The 6,147-nt window shown below is 47.5% G+C and overlaps 1 long non-coding RNA gene across 1 annotated transcript in view; it reads right to left on the reverse strand.

Moving 5' to 3' along the window:
• Positions 1-5,940: 5,940 nt before the first annotated feature.
• LOC124232000 (uncharacterized) overlaps positions 5,941-6,147 on the reverse strand; it is a 1,629-nt gene continuing 1,422 nt past the window's right edge. The window contains exon 3 of the long non-coding RNA XR_006886740.1: positions 5,941-6,011. This is a non-coding gene — a long non-coding RNA (uncharacterized LOC124232000). The remainder of the gene's footprint in view (positions 6,012-6,147) is intronic.

Here is a 6,147-nt window from a genome sequence, read left to right on the forward strand (position 1 = left end):
CGTGGGAAGAAAATCAATGGAAATTTTGCAAGTGTAACTGTTCAGAAACACGACTAATTACCTCAGCTTTTTTTGCTTTACCTAAAAATAAGTTAACTTTGTTCATCTTTCTAAAAATTGCTTTGGTTATTTTAAATATTTTTTAGGTCTTTTATGTTTACATATAAATTTTTTAAATCAGCTCATCAATTTCTACCAAAAGCCTCCTAGAATTTTGTTTGGAATTTTGTTGGATCTATGGATCAATTTGGGGAGAATTGCCATCTTAGCAACGTTGAACCTCACTATCTAGGAAAAGGGGGTGCATTTATTTGTGCTTCTTCCTCTCAGCAGCATTTCTCGGTTTTCAGTGTCTTGGTTTTCTGAGGTCTGAGACATTGTTTCTAAGATTTATTCCTAAGAATTTGATGATTTCTGGCACTAGTGTACTTGGAATGATATTTAAATTGTATTTCCAATTATTTGTTGCTTATATATAACATATTTGGTGACAGTTTTGTATATTAAACTTATATCCTATTAGTTTGTTTTGCTAAAAGATTTTTGCCTCTGTAGTCCCGAGTAATATTTGTCCCTAAATTTCTTTTTCTTTTTTCCATTTTATCGTTTTGTTTTAATTTAAGTTGAAATTTAACAAAACAAATTTGTCCGTTTCATCGAAGTTGACATAGAGTTGTTCATAGCATTCTCTCACTATCCTTTTAATGTCTGTAGTATCTGTGGTAGTAATCCCTTTTTCATTCCTAATACGGTGATTTTTGTTCTCTTTTTCTTTTTCTTTTGGTGAGGAAGATTGGCCCTCAGCTAACACCTGTTGCCAATCTCCCTCTTTTTTTTTCCTTCCCCAGAGCCCCAGTACATAGGTGTATATCCTAGTTGTAGGTTATTCTAGTTCTTCTCCACGGGATGCAGCCACAGTATAGCCTGATGAGTGGTGAGTACTTCCGTGCCCAGAATTCGAACCAGTGAACGGGGAACCTCCGTAGCAGAACACATGAACTTCACCACTGGGTCCTGGGGCCGGCCCCCTATTTTTATCTTGATTAGTCAGCTTAGAGGTTTGTCAAGTTACCAAAGAACAAAGTTTTGCCTTGTTAATTTTCTCTGCTGCTGCCTGTTTTCTAGTTAGCTGATTTCTCGTCTTTCTTTCCTTCCTTTAGCTTACTTTGTTCCTGCTCTTCTTCTTCTAGTTTCTTAAGGTGTAACTTACATCACTGATTTCAGATCTTTCTTCTTTTCTAATCCAAACACTTAAAGCTTTAAGTTTCCCTAAAAGCACTCCTTTAGCTGCATTCCACAAATTTTCATATGTTGTATTATTGTTATCATTCAATTCTAAATGTTTTTGTACTTCTTTTGTGATTTTGTCTTTGACCCACGAATTATATAAAAGTGCGTTCATTTCCAGATATTTGGGGCTTCCTGTACTATATCCAAGTGGTGTAATTTCTAATTTCATTACATTATACTCAGACAATACACCCTGCATGATTTTTATACTTTTAAATTTATTAAGATGTGCCTTCTAGCACAGTACATTGCCCCATCTACCTTGTGCCCTCGAAAAGGTTTATTCTTCAATTGCTGGATGTCATGGTCTACAAAGGACAATTAGATCAAGATGGGTGATAACTCTTTTCCGGATTCTCTCTTCACTGATAGTTTTTTTAGTTCTATCAATTGCTGAGAGTGGACTCTAAATCTGTTTTGATTGTGGAATTGGAGGAGCAGGGGTCTTTCGTTTGTTTTGGTTTTGGTTGATATCTGACCACCGCGTGTGCGCAGCTTTGCCAGAGAGGAGTCTCGGCCGCTTGTTTCCGGGAAGGACCGAGCCCAAGAGGCTGTGGCTGTCAGCTTCCCCAGACGGACGCCGCGCCAGCAAGGCGGCTCCTGGGCCCAGGAAGCTGAGGGCTAATGTTGTCTTTGAACAGAATTGTAAAGAAAAAGACACGTTCCCTGGCCTTGGTCCTACCGAGGTCAACGTGTCAACGTGTCAGTAAACCGGTCCCAGGGAACGAGTCGACGACGACGACGACGACGACGACGACGGGCCTCCCGGCTTTCGTGTAGCTCCTCCATCAGGGCCTGGGGTCCCCTCTGCTCTCCAGATAACGACCCCCAGCCGACGATGCCCGCCCCGAGGCTGATCGAGGGACCCCAAGACAACCCTCTGCTGGGGCCAAAGTGCCCGCAGGAGGTGACTCATTTGGGACCGGCGAGGCGAGGCGCGCGCACTGTGCTGCCAGTCCCCCCAAGCCTGCCCGGGGCAGAAAGCCTTCCCGGAGCAGCACCAGGACAGCAAAGCCCTGTTTGGGAGCTTATTGAGGCCGCGGATTCCGCTACGGAACTGCCGGGCCAGGCGGGAGGCAGAGAATGATGACAAGCAGATACCGGAACCTGAGATTCCGGTGTGAAAAGGCGACACGTGACTTAATGACTCCAGGCCTTAGGAGCCAAGAACGGTGCTAAGGAAGTGGCTGCCCAAGCCAACTAGGATGAAAAGGAGGGATGGGGGCTGGGTACAGGGCAACTAGAAACTGACAGAAGGGGGTGGGGGCCGCCAGGCTGGAAACTGAGTGCAGGTGCGTTTTAGCCAGTTTCTGACAACGTGGCGGAGGAGTCCCGGCTGCGGGCGCGGGACCTGGGCGCCCGGGTGGGACCCGCCACGTTTGGGCTCCGGAAGTGAGTCGCAGGCCCAGCCCAGCGCTCGCAAGTCGCCGGCCCCCTCCCCGCCGGGTTCGTCTTTTCCCCTCTTTCTTCCAATTCTGCCCACTTTTCCTCCCTCTCTTGCCACTCGGGCTGCAACCCCGACTCAACCGTCCTTCCTCTCCGGCAATTGGGGTAGAGATGGCAATGAGGGCGGCAATGAGGGCGGCGTCAGCCGTTCCAACTGGGGTTTATGGAGACATCCCCGGTGGAGCCACCAGGGCCTTAACGTTTGCGTCGCGCTCTCTGGTTACAGAGCACGTTCCCCCACAGCTTTCCTCGCCGCAGCTGCACGGAGGGTCTGATCATCCGGGCCCTGGAAGGAAAGTGAGGCCCGACCTAGGAGGCCGGCCCCAGGACACCCAATCCTCCCGCTGCACTAGAATCCAGGCTTCTCAGGGATGGAGCCGGTCTTCCCAGGGCTGGAAGAGTCAGAGGAGGTCCCAGCCCAGGACCTTATATTTCTCGGCCTGCTTCCGAGAAATGAGGACAGGAATGGCGCTAACTCTCCCCTGTGCTGGCTCAGGGTGGGGTCTCCTGGGCCTGGCAGCCTGCTCCAAAGACTCGGCTTTCCCGGCCAGAGGCGAGCTCAAGTCCAAAATCTATCCCCGAAGAAGAGGAAGAAAAGCAGATGTGCATGACTCAAAAGTTTACCAGCGCAAACCACAGACCCGACAAAGGACGGGTATCTTGACCACCTAAAGAAAACTACCATCCATCAATTTTAAAAAATCAAACTATGCTGTAGGAAACTGGACAAAGACATCAACAGAAATTGCATTAAAGGGGATATGTGGGTGGCAAATAAAGACAGGAAAAGATGTTCAACATCACTGGCCATTAGGGAGATGCAAATTAAAACCAAAATCAGAATGGATAAAATAAGAAGCAGCAATAACAGCAAACACTGGATTCATTCATTGCTGGAGGGAATGTAGACTGGTGCGCCACTCTCCACAGTGTATAGTCGTTGTTTCTTTTTTTTTTTTTTTAACAAAACTAAACATGCAATTCTATGCCCAGAAAAGCCTGGGGCTGAGGATGCCTTTGGAAAGAATTATACAATGACAAAGTCAAGGTGGATTTTTTTCTCTTTTTTTCTTACCATCTCCTAATGAGACCAGCTTGTCAATTAGCTGGTCCCAGGGAGGATGGTGCCTGAACTGAAAATAGCCTCCTGGGTTCTTACCCACCTGCTCTCCTTTAAAACGGGGTCTCTCCTCCTCTTGAAGAATAGAGAACCTCCAGTAGAGGATTCTAGCTCCCTCACCTTGAATTCAGCCACCCACGCCCTGCCACTCTGCTTGCTCAAACGCTGCCCAAGAACTGATAACATGTGGAACAGATTGTAGCAGCTGGAACCCAGGAAGAGCATTGTGGGCAGAGGTAAATGAGTGCAGAGGGGTACAGGGAGTTGTTGGGAACCTGGGGCCACCTGGTGCAGAGGCTGTCCTGCAGTCCCCACCAGACCAGTCCTGGAGCTGAAAGGGTGTCTCAAGAGGACAAAGGCTCTGTAGGTGCTCACCTGGGCTCTGTTGCAGAACAAGGGAAGGAGGTGGGAGGTGGGAGGAAACCCTAGATTACAGGGTGAAAAGGGAATAAGTATTCCAGTCATTCAAGGCTTTATCAGTCATGACAGGAGCCCAAAAAGTCCATACCTGTTGGAGCCCGGGCTTCAAACCACTTCCCCTCACAGCCTTTCCTTAGGGATGTGAGAAAAGCAATCAATTCAGCCCATTGCCCAAGCAAGGAAATTAAGACCCAGAGTCCTGAGGATGCTTGTCCAAGATGACCCATTCCTTCAGAACAAGGACTTGCATAGGCTCTAAGAATCAGACAAGATCTCAGGATCTGATATTATTTTATTTGCCTAAGAAATCAGGATAAGAATGACTCAGACTCTTCATGCACTAGAGGGTCATCTTGCTCCTTGGTGGGGATCTTCCTGTGACCCTACCTGTTCCTGCCGGGGGTGACCATGACTCCCGAACCCATCCCTGAAAAATAGGAAGAAAATCAGACATGAAGGCATCTGAAATTTTCCTCTCGTGAGCCCTTTTTTGGGAAGTACAGCAATGTGCTCCAGGAAAAGAAGGGAGTATACTAAAAAAGAAGAAGACTTGGATCTGGGAAACAAGGGCATCAACCCTTGAGAAGGGAAAGGGAGTCACCACGAAGAGGGCAGGGAGAGGAGTCTACAGGACAGCTGGCAGTGGGCCCAGACAGGAGCAGGCTGGGCTGGGTGGGTGGGAACACTGAGGGGAGGTTGCACCAAGAAAAGGACTTAGACAACAACCATCACGAGTGTGAAGGGACTGAGAAAAGATTCACTTAACTGGGGGAGAGTTGGGGGATAAATTTATGAAATTAGAAGATCATGGAAAGTAAGAAAATGAAACCATCAGGCAATTATTAAACCCCTCAAAAACATCAATATGTATGGAAAGGACAATTAAGGAAGTCTAACATGTGTCTTAGGCCTGTGTATCATTTCCATAAGTGAATAATTGTAACTCTGTCTCCTGGTCCAGTTAAAACAACCATATACCTACACTAGGAGGATGAGATTGCATTTGTTTGGGGGAAGGATAGGAACTGCGGGAGGAAGCGATGTTGGAATGTCAAAGATAATGTCTAAAAGTGAAAAATCAAAAGCACGAATGTATGCTATCAAGAGACGTGGAGGTAAAGAACAAAACATAAGCTAAAAGGGTTAAAAGTGGTTGTTTACCAGAAAGGGGACAGATGGGAATGGTTGAGGGGAACGGAGGGGAGACATGGTGTTCTGTAACAGGTAAGTTAAAGAGGGGGAAGCAGGCAGGCAGCCTCCCTCAGGTTTCCAAGAAGTCTGTGGGTTCCTGAAACCCTTTTCTCTGAACCAGCGCAGGATTGGCCCTGGGGATGAGGTCCCCAGCACCCAGTGCAATCAAGGGCACCGAGGCTGCTGTAATGTGGAGGGAGGAAAGAGGAGTCCTCCACCCTTTGACCTGAGCCAGGAGGCATTCTGTAGTCTCCCTCTCGGCTCCTTTCTGGGGTCAAATGACAAATTGCCTCTAAATTCATTCACTTGAATAAAATTCCTCCCCTTACTTCCTATACCCCTCACCACCGCCATTTCATCGAACTGTTGTTCTGCACATTGTTCATGGATTCCTTTTTGCCAGCCAGAGAGAGAGGGTAGAAGGCGAGCTCACCCAGCACAGCCAGAAGGAGGCAGCTCCGAGGACACCCGCAGTGACCAGAGCCCACCCCAACCCAGGGCTGGAGGTGCTCAGTGAGATTCTCAGCTGCGAGGGAGATATCTCCTGTGGGTCGAAAGAAAAAATTAGAATTGAGAAGCTATTCCTTATTTGACAGAGAGTGCCAACACAATGGGAAAGCATAGATAAAAGCCAGAGATTCTCACCACAGAAGATGGAAGAATGCTGGGGCAGGGGAGGA

Source organism: Equus quagga, unplaced genomic scaffold (genome assembly GCF_021613505.1).
Source record: "Equus quagga isolate Etosha38 unplaced genomic scaffold, UCLA_HA_Equagga_1.0 HiC_scaffold_1569_RagTag, whole genome shotgun sequence".
In the NCBI taxonomy this organism is placed as follows: domain Eukaryota; kingdom Metazoa; phylum Chordata; class Mammalia; order Perissodactyla; family Equidae; genus Equus; species Equus quagga.